At 40.0% G+C, this 14,880-nt stretch overlaps 1 protein-coding gene across 1 annotated transcript in view; it reads right to left on the bottom strand.

Moving 5' to 3' along the window:
- C7H10orf90 (chromosome 7 C10orf90 homolog) overlaps positions 1–14,880 on the bottom strand; it is a 169,161-nt gene that overhangs the window by 104,951 nt on the left and 49,330 nt on the right. The window contains exons 3-4 of the mRNA XM_045023697.1: positions 12,158–12,269; positions 7,503–7,705 (exon numbers count right to left, since the gene is read on the bottom strand). The gene's annotated coding sequence lies outside the window, so the exon portion shown is untranslated. The remainder of the gene's footprint in view (positions 1–7,502; positions 7,706–12,157; positions 12,270–14,880) is intronic.

The raw sequence follows: 14,880 nt of genomic DNA, 5'->3' as shown, positions 1-14,880 counted from the left end.
TATAATTAACCTTCTATCTTTCCTTATTAGGAGAAGATTTTACAAGGTGCTGAGCATTTTCAGTTGCAATGGAAGTAAATGGGAGATGAGAGGACCCAGCACTTTCTAAGCCACACTCATTTAGGCCAGTTTGGTAACTGACTTTACTAGCAGAGACCCCTGCATCCATATCAAACCTCTTTGATTTCAGATGGTCTCTGCATGGATCCCGACTTGCTGTTTGTAGGAGTGGGGCTCAAATTTCCACTTCCTATAAGTATCTAAAAGATGGTGCAGTTTCTCAAGTTGTCAACAGTTGAGCCAAAATTTTAGTAATTGTTCTGGCTTTACAATTTGGCATTTCTATTGCTGAAAAGTCACCAGCAACAATTTTACAGTAAAACAAAGTGGAAAGCTTTCACACAGGAAAAGGGAGTTGAACCAAATGCCATTTGTCCTCAACAATTTAACAGCTATTGTCCCACAATGTTCTCTCTGATTCTCCATGAAAACTACTTTTCTAAACTTCATTTAGCTGTTTTCTCCCAAATTTCTTGGCTTTTTTCCCATTATTAGAGGAATCAGGGGCATCTCTATGTTTTTTGCCACCTCAAGCATGCAGCCTTCGGCGGCGTTTCTGTGGGAGGTCTGCCAGTCATGCAGATTCAGTGGCGGTTCTGCGGGTGATCTGCCGGTCCCACGCCTTCAGCGTACCTCCCACCGAATTGCCGCCGAAACTGTGAGACCGGCGGACCTCCCGCAGAAGCGCCGCCGAAGGCTGCCTGACTGCCGCCCCTCATGGCGACTGGCAGGCCTCCCCCCTCAGCTTGCCGCACCAGGCACGCGCTTGCTGTGCTGGTGCCTGGAGCCGCCCCTGAGAGGAATGCAAAAAAATCTGAAATTACAAAATATCTTTCTTTCATACTCTTGTAATTTAAAAATTGGCAGATTAGTTTATTTCAGTTTTGACTACCAATGATGTTCCCCTAGATCTTTTATAATACCGGTGAAATCCTGGCCCCACTGAAATCAATCGGCATTTTGCCGTTGACTTAACTGAGGACAGGATTTCACTCTAAATCTTTTTTGTTTGTTTCACCCTCTTATTGCATCTGGTCTGTCATTTAGATTTTGAGGGCTCTGGTACAGGGACTGTCTCTCTGCTACATGTATCTACAGCGCCTAGCTAGTACTATAGGGCACTGATCCTTGTTTGAGGTTCCTAGATGCTATCTTAATACAATTACTAATCATCTTGGCTGACAGAAAGGCTTCACTGGAAAAAATGATATAACCTTATGTATACTGCAACATGGATGTCATTGTTATAACACAGCATTTGATATAAAGGTTTGCAACTAGATGCAGTAACACAGATCCCTGTGGTCATGGAAAGTCCCATTGTTTCAATTGCAGGACTGGGACCTAAAAAGACACAAAATCACCCTGGAAGGTTCATATCAAAGTTACAATAAATTATGTTAATAGGGAATCTCTTTATTCAGGCAGAGCCCTGGTGCAAAGGGTATTTAAAACTTTGTATCTTTCCTAATTTTGAGGAATTAAAAATAGATGCAGTCTGTAAATTCTTCACCTTAATTTAGCAGAAAAGGGTATTTATGAATCATTTTTTGTGTTACCAGGAATCTGTGACAGAGATCAAGCTAAACAAAATAACTATTTTGTATAAACAGACACGCCTACTGCTTAATGATTGTGTTCAAGAGCAATTTGTACAAAGGAGAAGCATTTGCTTTTTGCCTCATTTTAGTTCCCATAATAAACAGAAAAATACATCAAGTCAATATTTATTGTCTAAACTGACAATGCACTTGAAATGGCCTGTATTTATTAAATTAGTTCTCTCCTGAAGACCTTACAATTTAACATGAGCTATTTCATTACCTAGTAAATATTTGTTTTTAATGGTGCTCATAGCACTTAAATAAAAAATATATACGGTAGCGGACAGCACTGTACACCTAGCATAAATACCACAACCTCTGGACATGGGACACAGGTTGATCTTTGCAGCATCCCTGTGTTTATTAACAAACAATATTTGTTTACCCTCAACTTAAATTTTCTAGTTTGCATTACAGTGGAAACATGTCAACCAAGGAATGCTACCATAAAAAAATTTTAAACATGCAAATGAAAATTATGGAAATGGATATAAATGTACAATCTCTTCAATAAATTAGGTTGTCTAATATATTGCTTGCCAAAGACCCCTGCTTTGCAGTAGCACCAAGAGCAGAGTTTGTGAAAAGAGGGGCCATATAATCAATTGGCAGAATTTGGTGTAGCGCCATAGAATTTAGTCCATGTCTTTATCTTGCTGCTTCTCCCTGCACATCTCCTCTAAGATAGATTTGATCTTTCCTCTACATCTACACAGCTAAAACCCTCGCCAGGCCCTCATCATCTTGTGTCTTGGCTACCGCAACCTCATCCTCTCTGACCTTGAGAAATCTCTTCCTGTCCCTTGTTGCTACAATGATTGTTTTTCTAGCTCCTCACTTCAACCACATCACTTCTCCATTGGCTTTCCTTTTCCACAGCATCAAACAAACTACTGGTCTTCATTTAAAGGCCCTTCATGGCCTATTTTCACCTTTTCTATCATCTCTTGTATGCTGTTTAAGTTCTGATTCCTCCATCCAGTCTGCCAACAGTGCCAGCCTTCACTGACATATTTTCCAACAAGCATCTTTGTTGTTTGGCTTTGTTGACCTTCCCAGGCCAGCCATTATGGAGCATTAGGCAAAGCCACCTAATTTTCTTCTTTCAAATCCTTCCTTAAAACTCACCTCTCCCATGACTCCTAAAAAACACTTGACAATGGTTAGGCAACTAGTATCCTGTGACTGTTTCTTATCCCACTCATAGACTTTAAGCTCAGAAGGGACAATCATGATCATCTAGTCTGAACTCCTGCACAGTGTTAAATACTGATCATCATAGTCTCATTGCTACCTTGTTCTCTCCTTGTCATATGGTTGTAGCCACCTGTTGTCTCAGCATTTACTTAGATTGTAAATTCTTTGGGGCAGGCACCATCTTATTATGTATTTGTACAGTACCTAGCACAACAAAGCTTCTAAGTGCTACTGCAATACAAAGAAGAAGAAGAATCTGTCCCAGGAACTTCACAGAACCACAAGTTGTAGCATTAGCAAACTGTCTTTTGGTAATGTTCTTACACCGTTCAATAAAACCAATTAGCTCTGTAGTACTAGGTCATCTCCTTGTCACTGTTTAACAAGGATAGTGTATAATTTGATGCTGAAACGTGCAGTTTTTCCATTTAAAATCCATACTCAAATACACCTTTGGCATAATTCCACTCTAAAGCAGAGCTGACTATTTTGGATGTCCATGTTGAAATGCTGTGTAACCAATACATCTACTGTATATTCCAGAGTAAACAATGAGTGTGTGTGTGTGAGAGAGAGAGAGAGAGAGTGACATTCATGGCCTATTTCAAATATCTGGAATAGAGCCTCATTAAGGTTCTCATCTTTATTTATAATTTTCCATGACATAGAGCCACAGTCAAGGATGAGACAACAGGACATCCTCTGTGAGAGACCCTCAGATTTAGAACTCACTGCTAGGCCCCTGGTCTTCCCAGCATGCCTTCTAGGAATGGTGAAAAGCCCATCTTCCCCCCACCCAACCATCCCTATCTTTTTTATAAGGATATTGTTTATGGACCATCTTTTTTAATTATTGTGATTTAGTTTTTAGACTAAGCATCCAGATCACAAAGTGGTCATCTCTAGTTACATTTTAGAAATCGGAACTCAGAAATCGGAACTCAGAAAATGAATGTGTGCTAATAGAGTAGATCACTGAAATGTGATGCCACATTTTTAGGGCCGGATTCAGTTCTCACATATCAATATAAGTCAAGAGTAACTGACATCAGTGGAATTAATCTGGTGTATTTGAGATCAGAATCAGGTCTTAAAATGTTTGTAAAATTTCCCAGTTGATTCTAAGGAAACTGGCCTCTCCACAGCACTGATCAATAAATCTAGTTTATTTATTCAGAAACAGATGTACATACACACACACCAACACACAATTCCTCGGCCTGTGAAAGTCTGCCATTACTTCTGAAAAAATAACCATATGGCAGCAAGCAAGACAGAGCAAGAGGAACGTACCATGATTGCCTTTTAAAATGTTCAGTTGTCTTTGATAACTAAATAATATTACCTCAGCATTTTAGTTCTTCCTGTTCTTAGTTAATCATTAGATCTTCTAATACATTTAAAACTGCAAAAAACAAAAACAAAAACCCAGTAAGCTAACATGATGTGCCTGAGCAACCCCATAATGTTACTTTGTGGTTCTCAACTGGTTTACCATTGTGGGTTGCATCCAATACCACCTGTATGGCCCTGAGGATGTCACATGGGCTGAAGCTCTGTGCTGATTGGGCTGCAAGCGACCAACAGGCCACAGGTTGAGAACCACTGTTCCATTTATCTTCCTCTGTTTCATTTCCCTCAGTTTGGATTGTAAACTCTTCAAGACTCTGGAAGAAATCTTGGCCACATTGACACCGATGGCAAAATTCCCACAGACATAATGGGACCAGTATTTCATCGTGTCTTTGCTTGCCTTGTACAGGACTATGCCTCTCTTTGGTGCATACTTAGATTGCTTTGTCATTTGCTGATACTCAGAGGTGAAAGTAAGCCAGTCCAGTCCAATATGGCGTACAGGCAAGAGCCAGTACGCCATGCCAGACCAGACCGACTTTCCCAGCTTGGCGATTTAAAGGGCCCGGGGCTCCCTGCAGCGGTCGGAGCCCCTGGCCCTTTAAATAGTCACCCGAGCCTGGCTGCCAGAGCCCTGGATAGCGGTGGCAGGGCTCTGTCAGTGATTTAAAGGGCCCGGGTATTTAAAGGCCCTGCCTCTTCTGGTTGAGGCCACACCTCTTCCAGCTGAGGCCGCGTCCCCTGCTCAGGACTCTGGCATACTGGTAAGTCCTTTAAGTTACTTTCACCCCTGCTGATACTGTTCTTTATGTTAAGTGAAATGTACAGGCATGACAACCTATATGACCAAAAACAATTGTCTACAAGGAGTAACTCCATCATTCAATGTATGAAGTTTCACAGTTCCCTTTGGCCATGATCCTATTTCCCAACTCTACTAATTACACTATTACCCTGTACAAACGTATGAAAACTAACCTTCACTAAAAATGTATATCCCTTTTGCCTGGTCAGCTGAGAAACCACTGACCTCTTCAAATAATTCAAAGGGGGGAACACAACTAGGAGATAAAGGTTTGTCTGATATAGCAAATGATACTAGGCAGGATGTAGCTTCCCAGGGAGTTCAAATGAATGAGCGGTCTGAGGTAAATTAAAACCTAAAACAGGTCAATTAGGTTGGCTGACAAGATTATGTGCTAAGATTTAAGAAAACAAAACAGTGATTTACAGGATAATGCAAGTGCTATTCCCACTCCTATATGGCTAATTTAGATGTCTGCATGGGGCATGGATGGAGGATGTCTCTATATTTTTCAAAGTCAAAGAAATTAGAGGTTAGATCAAGCAGCCCCATCACCCAATACATATTACAATTTCAGTAGGTGTAATCAAGAGCAGAATTTTGTCCCATGTAAGAAAATTAGATGTGATAGAAGTGAATTTCTTGCCTGAACAATAATGGGGAGTGTGAATTGGATACACTAGGCTCTCATCTCAAAGTGGGATGATAAGTAGTAGCAGTAACAGTCTGCCAAGTGTAAGATGTGAGCTGCTGCCCATAATAGGAGAGTAAGGATTGGAAGTCACTAAGTAGTAGGCGCAGAGGATAGAGGTAGTTTATGGTAGATGGGGATATGTAGTTAAGGGTAGTGAGGCAGAGTTAAGGAGGATGTAGGAAAGTTAGAAGAAGTTCCTTGGGTGTGGCTGAGCTATACAGCGCACAGGTCAGAAAATTGTGTACAAAGGCAGATGCATATGTTTATTTATACTATGAAATATTGACACATGGCTCAGGAGTGGTCATACTTAAGCTTAGAAGACTGGGGGTTATATTGAGAGTTTATAAGCTTTGTTGCACTGCAATGGAGTTTAGTAACATCATAGTGAGGAATACAGAATTTAGGAGCTCTGTAACTTCTAATGGCTGCATCTTTGTCCAGAGTCATTAAACTCTACAGTAGTCAGCACAGAGATCATAAAGCCCACAGACTGCACTTGTGAGCCTTGCAAATTCAGCAGGAATAAACACAGAATTAATGCTCTGCACGAACACTGACTAGAATTTAAAATACTGATGGAAAATTAAGAAAGCAATAAATGAAAAAGGAACTCCAAAAAAAAAAGTAAAATTAGGCATAGGCACTGGTTTACTTTGAGAATAAACGTGTAAAATATGTTTGAAGTCTTTTAATCGATCTCTTCATGAGTTGTGCTGGGACACACACACACACCAACCGTAGACCAGTCATCAAAAAGTTAAAAACTTGAGGCCTGATTCCCCTCTCACATGACTTTTGTCCCAGTATAATTCCATTACGTTCAATGGTGTTACTCTTGATTTACACCAAAGAAAGTGAGAGGAGAATTGAGCCCCTTCAGTTTTTCTAAACACAAGCAATCTGAAAACATCCTTCTTAACGAACCTGAAATTTCCCACTCCCACTGTCAAAACAAATTTCTATTGGAACATGACTAAGGCCCTAATCTTGTAAACAGATAAACACATGATTAAGTTTACACACATGTGCAATCCCTAACTGTTTGCAAAATTAGGGCCTAGAGTATGTAAATATTAAGGATGAACAGATATTTTTGCAAAAGTTAAAGGTGTGATCAAGTCTGGGATAGAATACAATCTGTTTTACAACCTTAACTATTGAATCACAACTATGCTCCTTAAAATATATAAGTGAAAAACCCCTTCATTTTATCATTTTAAAAAAATATCATTAGGAATGTTACACATTTTACCATTCCCTGCTTTTATAACAGTTATTTAATTAAGTGGTTCTTTTCAGTGTACTGTTTCAGTTGCTGTTGGCATGTGACCAGGACCTTCAAAAGGAAGCAATCATAAACTTTTAGATGGGTTTATTCAGCTGAGGCATTTCTAAGCTGATTTAAGCAGTATGCCAAAATTGAGTAAAATTAATTAGTTTACTAGAGCTTCACCATCTCTGATATTCAGAAAAAGTAATGCAAGCTAGTGGGAATCAGATCTACATCATTCAATGTTTTTGAAGACAAACTGCAGAGGAATTACATAAAAATACAACCAAACTATTGTTACTTATCACCATTTTAGAATATTGAAAATATGCTCTAATATAGAGGTACAAATCATCTGCTGATGTAAATTGTCATACACCCACTGATGATCTACCCCCAGTATATTATATTCATGCACACATTTGTATATTGGTAGATATACATGTATATCTAATATAAATCTATAACAAAAAACAAAAAACAGAGAATATGCTTTTTGCCAGAAAAAATACACACCTGCTTAATTTGTGTCTGATTCCGTTCCCATTGGAGCAAAACTCCCATTGGCCTCCTTGGTACAAGAGAAGGCCCTTACATTCAGCTGTCTCCTTGTAAGAGCTCCCACAAAAACTATACAGTGGATTTCATGAGCCTTAGTAGATAGCCAAACTATCATGTTTTGGAAGCCAAAATTATAAGATTGTCAAGCTGTCCAAGCGCTGGAAGAAATATTAGAAGGAAAGAGTAAGAGACAGTAGTTGGATTATGTCCACATCCACTCCTCTGAGATACTGGAGCAGACAATTGCCTTCTGGTTCTTACTAAAGCTTTTTAAGGTTTAAGTGCTTCAGTGATAGCTTGGTACACTATTATAGGTGGATTAGAGAAACTGGTAATAGGAGTTTATAGTAGTAATAGGAGATTTTTGCTGTAATCTTCTTTCAATTGTTAATATTAATTACTGTACTTTTTTCTCATCATTATGCAATAAACATGAATGACATCTTTAAAGGAGCATTTTATCTTACTAGCTAACTTGTGCTGCCTTTTTCTTTATAAGAGTTATACAGAATACAGAGAGGCTTGTGAGCACAGGAGACAGAACGCTGACAGGAACTGCACTATGACAACGGAACTCAGTACCAGAACAGATAAGAATGACCAATGACCTTATCACATTAATAATTTAATGCAAAATCCATCTCTTTGACTTAGCTTTCCCCCAGTAAATTTGTCAAACTCACACATGACAGACTAACAACACACCCACATACAAAAACTGCAAACTAATCAGGCTACTTCGCCCACAGGCTGGAAAGATGGGAAAGATGGCTATTTGTCCTTCTATTTTTAAAAACTTTGGGAAGTGCTCAAACACTCTGATGGAGGCCATAAGTACCTAGAGGAGACACAGAAAGTTAAGTATTATTGTGGATGCAGTGTGTATTGATAAAACCAATTAGTTCTCACCACCAACATTTTCCAACAACTCTGCATAACAACAGATCTGATTATTTATTATGTGAAACAAAATTTTGACTATGCTTTCTAAGTTCTTGGCACAGAGTAAGTAACTTCACTAAATTATTTCAAGGATATGCTTGTGATGTGTGTATGTGGGGGGAAGTACAAAGAGGTAATATCCAGAAGTCACCTATCTACTCATACTGGCTGAGAAAAACACAAAGTAACTCCAGCAACAAGCAAACGAGAATCTTTTTAGATCATATTAGTAAAATAAAACATTTTATTGCATTTATAAAGAAGGCACTTATCTTTATGCCCGATCCTACAAATACTTATTACTGAGCATGAGCTTTCTACCAGAAGTAATTCCATTGGAAACACTGAACTCTGATGTGAGAATTTGTACGACAAGGCCCTTCAGAAGTTAATTTTTAATCAAATAATTATATTTGTAGATTCTTATGTGGGGGTCTATGCAGGGGCGGCTCTAGACATTTCACCGCCCCAAGCAGGGCGGCATGCCGCAGGGGGCGCTCTACCAGTCACCGGGAGGGCGGCAGGCGGCTCCGGTGCCTGGAGCCGCCCCTAGGTCTATGTTATGTCCACAGCGTATATAGAGAAAAGTTAGATAAAAATCATGTTGGAAGGTTACAGAGAAACTCTACTTTATTCTTAGTTTCCAAAACAATAATACACAGTAATCAAAAACAGAAAGACACAAAGCAGGCTGCTCCCTAAGGCATCTTTAGACTGATTCTTTCCAGAGTCCAGACTAACTGCTGATCACACACTTCACTACAGAGTCTCCTAGCCTGCAAGCATGACCAGGACCTTCCCTTCTCTCCTCCCGCAAACACACACTGTTGAAGTGACAGCTTGCAATTCCAACAGAGTCCTTAATACATCACTGTCTATGTTCCAGGAAATGTGTAAAGGCCAACTATAGTGCGTGGTTGGGGATACAAAATACAACTGCTAACATTCCATTTGAAGCATCGGTCTTCCATATTTGTTTCTTTTTCTGCTATTCAAGTACCACCAGAAATTTTTAAATCACGAATTCCTTCTGACCTGATCATAAATTGCTGTTGACTTTTAACAGGAAGATATGTTGCACTCTGTTACACCAGTATCCTCCAGGGCCCAACATTCTGAGTAATGAGTATTGCTATAAGGAGCTTAATTATAACAGGATTTATTGACAATTAAAGTACTGTAGTTAGGTCACAGAGATTATTATAACAGAAAACTTACCCTGAGAAGGTGAAGTGTATTTGCAATGGATGCCTTTCAGACAGTAACATTTTTTATTCATGTTGTGCCAAATTAACTGTGGAAGATTCGTGTCCCTCCAAACATGGACTCAGGACCACTCTTCAATGTAATCATTTATATATGCCCCAGGAGATACCATCTACGTAACACCCATAAAAACTGTAATTTGCATAAAGCTAGAACCACAGCTTCCACCAGCAGCTAGGCAATAGGATCAAGTCTACAGGGTTTGATGATCCATCATGAGTTTCTTCTGATGATATATTGCTTTAACAGACAGATACAGTAGTTTTAATAGATGGAGCTTTTATGGAACCAGAAGAAACTAGAAATTTCCCTCTCCAGCCTGCTTGTGCAGTTTCATTTAAATTCATCTCTTCCTCTTAATAAAATCAGTTATTTTCCTAAACACACATTTGGAAATTTTGCTTCTTTAATAGCTGTCACTCCAAATTTTTTCAGCTATGCCCAAATAATCTTCCCACCATCACACAGGAATAGTCCTTCTGATGAAAGTCAGGGGTATTGCATCGCATTATGTTCTCTGGCCCTCCTTTTCCAGTATTACTGCATAGGAATTCCCACAGAGCATGTATTGCTGCATGAATAAGTCACAGCAAATCATTTTCTTAATGAATTCAGCCTCTTTCTGCTGCCAGACATTCTCTAAGTAGATCGCTATTTACTTCTAGTTATTTATTATTCAAATGCATTTGATAGATTGATTCATGGATATTTGTGTATGTGGAGGTAGGGGTTGTGCTTGTTTGTGTTTTTACAAACTTGCCTCTCCACAGGCAAGTGCTGAGAGGCTAGCCTTCATTAAAACAAAACACACCTGCGTCCATGCAATTACAGAACATTCTTGCCAGCTGTTTCATTTTGGCCTGGACTGCCCATAGTTTTCAAATACACTCCTGAATCTCTTCAGTCCCAGTCCAATTCCAGGCAGCTGCCACAGCAAGTAAGTATATTTCCCTGCCACTAGAAGGTGATGTGCAGATTGCAGCAAAGCATCCTGCATCAGTGTTCCTTCCACCTCAGCAGCTCTGGGCACTTAGACATCAACTAGCAAAGGCTCAAGCAGGTACCAGAGGAGCATTCAGCTCTCAGCCTTAACTTCACTGCTGCTCAGGGCCATGAAAGCATCATCTCCCTTTTGCGTACGCTGTAGTGAAGGGAAGGAAGGAAGGAGACACAGAAAGGGCACAGGCACACACAAGGAGGCCAAAACAGAGAGAACACAGAGAACGACTCAGAAAAGGAAACGGGGGACAAATATGAGATAGGCAAAGTAAGGGAAAACAGGGGGCACAAATGGGAGGAAGGACGGACAACATGCAGGAGATAGAGACAGATATAGCAATAGGCACAGATTGGGGGAGCGGGGAATAGGATTGTATGGTGGGGGGATATGAGGAAGAGGGGCACATAAATTCTCCCCTCCAACGTGGGAGAGAGAGCAGAAAACTTCAGGAGATAGAGAGTGAATGGAGCCCTGTAGCTCATTCCGCACAGAAAGAGGGAGTGGGGGGGAAGAGAACAGCTCAGTCATCCAGAAGCTGTCAAACCCAATGACTTCTAAAATATATAGGATGTGGCTATCCCCTCTCTTTTAAGGTGAGGAGCAGAGACAGTCCTGAAGTACAAGTCAGGGATCAGAATATGGATCCTGGATACCAGACCTGTTTATTTCTGGGGATTTGGAGCACACCTAAACGAGTTATTAGTAAAGCAGAATCTGAACATTCTCAAAGTGAAAGGTGTCTGGTCCTGGCCTGGCTACATCTTATAGAATTGGGATTGGACAACGCAGGTTATGTCAGTCCCAAAATTTCCCCACATTCATCCAGTGTTAGGGTTTGGGCTCCCTCTACAGGTAGGAAAGTCTCAAAGGATTTTGGCTATTAAAAAGTTATCTAAAATCAGAATAATTTTCTTTAGAGAGTAGACTTCCATCTCATCTTCCTCATCCTACTTTTCTATTCACTCATCTTCATTGTCTCTGCAGTTCAATGTCAATCCCACCACTAATCTCCTATCTTTTTTGTACATCTTAATTTTTCAGGGCCTCTAACCTTGCCCATTACGTTCCATCTGTCTGCAGCGTGACCTCATTTTCCTGTTGGCCTGCTACAAAATCATCTAATATTGCCTGTATACTGTCCAAACACCTGATGTGTGTTCCCATTCCACTGAATCTGCATTTTGCTTCCCTTCTGTTATTCTCTGCCTCTCCAGCCTTATGTGCTAACACTTTCTTCCTAATTTTTTTTAATTCCCTCTTCTCCATTTCCATTCTCCCTCACCCCCATCTTAATGAAGACACTCTGCCACTGATTCCCAGGCTCAAACTCATTAAATTTGTGTGTCTGGATTTTGCATTAGTGCCCATTTGTGCATGCCAGTTGGGTAGTTAGATATATTACCTGATTTGTGTATGGTAATGCTTCTTTGTATAGCCAGAGGTGGGTGTTGCAATTTCAGTTAAATGCAGAATTATCCATTCCTGAAAAATCGGCAGTTGAGAAGGAAACAGCTCTTGAGAAAACAAAGAAGTTAATGAAATTGAGACATGTGAGCCTCTGCTTCACAAAAACATATAGAAAAAAAAAATCTGTGTCTGCCAAACCGAAAGGCTATTTGAGTGTTTTGACTTGCTCAGGTATTAGATGTAGTAGAAGTGATAGGATTAAGATGGGACATCTTTAATAGCCTAATCAAGGGTCAGATTGTTGTCCTTAGATCCATGCATGAAGCAGACCATCCCCACCTATGAATCTCTTCCCCCTCCCTCTGCATGGAAAGGGGGCTCAGCAGTACTATACCCAACCGCTGCGAAGGCCTCCTTGTGAGGTCTGTGGTTCAGTTCTGTGGATGAGGTTGAAGACTGGGCAGTGAGGTGTGAGAGAGGGAGAGTCACACATTGCCCCATTTCTAGCCACAAGGAAATTACTTCCAGACACATAGAAATTAGTCAGGAAAGACATTCTTGCTTGGGACTGTATTGTCTTTTCTGTGGGCCTCCCTTTAAGGAGGAGGGGAGGCCCTAGGAAATTTGCTGCCAGGGAGCTACGGCTGGTGTTGAGGTGTAGGACATCCATGAGTTTCCCAGGATATTTGTCAAATTTGGGGTTAGATTCTTTTCTTTAGGGGGCACAAATCTCACTTCTCTGACAAGAGTGTGTGTGTTTCTGTCCATCTTCACGAAAGGATCCTCAGAGATTTCCAAGCCTCTTAGGGAATATTTGAGAGCAAGACCTTGTGGGCTGTGGAGTAGTCTCCCATGTGAAGCCATGGAAGCTCCACGGCCTTGAATATTTAAAGCTCGACTGGACAAAGCTCTAGAAACATACTGTAGGGCAATGCCTATAGTAGCAGGCATTTTGACAAGATGGCTAAATTGGTCTTTACCATATTCAGTTCTGTTATGTCTCTCAAAAGATGTATCACAGTTTTGTGATGACATGTTCATTGTCTTTAATCTTCAATTCCAGTTGAATACTAGAAGGACTTTAAAAATAAAAAAGCTGAAGTTCAAATCAGATCTACACTTACGTATTCCAGAATCCATTAGCATGCTGGGTCACTCCTGATGTCAAAACAAAGAGTTTGAGTCTCTGCTTAATAATTTTCCTAGAGTTCCATTGTCCTCGAAAGACAGTTGCCTTCCAGATTTCAAATGTTTCTAAGTGAAAGGTGAAGTATTTACTGAATTGCTTGCTGTAAAAGCTTAAACTAAGCTCAGCATCTCTGTCCGCTTAATTTCAGGTCAGATCTTAGGTTTAGATTTGCATATCAGAGTCTTGCTGCTTTTATAATATAATTTTGCCCTGGCTTTAAATATATCTTCTAACCTAAGTAAGGATTACCCCATCTTTGATATCACAATTAAAATGGATCAGGAGGGAGAAATAATGATTGATCATGAACCATGGTGCTGATCTGTTAAACGTGCTGACTTATGCCTGTGAGCAAAAACACTGAATCACAGGGATCAATAAACAGAGCTGTAGCGGTGCAACTGCTGCAGGCTGCACTGTTAGACTGCACTGGCAATTAAAGAAACTGGGTTGAGTTGACAACCACTTCAACAGAAGCCCTGTAACCTTGATTCTTCTTACGTGAAAGCATAACTGTCCTTGGAATTGCAAAAAAAGGACAAACTAGTCTGTTGCCGTCTGCAAGGATAGGGCAAAAATACCTTTCATGTTTAGTAACTGCTTCGATTTGTGACATATGCACCTTTACTTTAAATTAATGTATGTAAAGTAACTTCTCTCTGACTTTAACAGCTTATATCTATTGTTTAGAGGTGGTTTTACTACCACTGAAAAATTACTCTGCATTTTTGCTGTCGCATGTAAACAATTTAAAATATATATGAATCTAATAGTTTTGGTAGTTCAAAAGTTGTGAGTATGCCTATTAACAATCACAACAGATTTTGTGAGAACTTCCTAAGTCTCCTCTTCTGCACTGCCCTAAGTAATGCTGATTTTTGGTTAACATATATGGTAAATGCTTAGTTTTTTGTTTATTTTGTTGTTGTTTTTAGCGCAGTGCTCACCCACTTGGAGTTCTTGAAGTACAATTAAATGCTTGGCTGACCTACTACTAAAAAGACTAGTCATGACCTAAAGAGCCTTACTACGAAAGAGACTAAAGAGAGTAGTCATGCCCCAAAGGAAGCAACTGAGGAGGAGACGGGGGGCAAATGCATTTCAGAGGAGGGAGTTACAAATGCAAAACTAGTCAGAAAAGTCTGGTGTGTTGACCCCAACCAGATTATCTTGCATGACTAGCATTCCAGAGAAGAAGGTCAGAGTTCCCATGAGTCAGACCAAGTGTTTTTCAGTCACTTCTGATACAGTTCAATATTTAATTGCAGCTCTATTTAATTGACTTGACAGTTCTGCTAACCTAGCTTTCCTATGAAGAAAACTATTAGTTTAGACTTAACAGCTCAGAACTAGTTATTCCTTTCCGTAGATAGGGCAATTACCAGAATCCTCTTGGAAGACCTTTAATAAGATTTACTTTACAAATGAAGATAAAGGCAAAGCATCTGCAACTCAAATAGCTCTGGCTGGCCTTTTCAGCTGTTACTGAGGTGAAGGAGAGGCTTAGGGCTAAAGCACAGAGCTACGAG

The sequence above is a fragment of the Mauremys mutica genome, chromosome 7 (assembly GCF_020497125.1).
Source record: "Mauremys mutica isolate MM-2020 ecotype Southern chromosome 7, ASM2049712v1, whole genome shotgun sequence".
NCBI classification, from domain to species: Eukaryota; Metazoa; Chordata; order Testudines; family Geoemydidae; genus Mauremys; species Mauremys mutica.
Note: the sequence above shows the minus strand (reverse complement) of the source record. Positions and strands in the feature narration are given on the sequence as shown.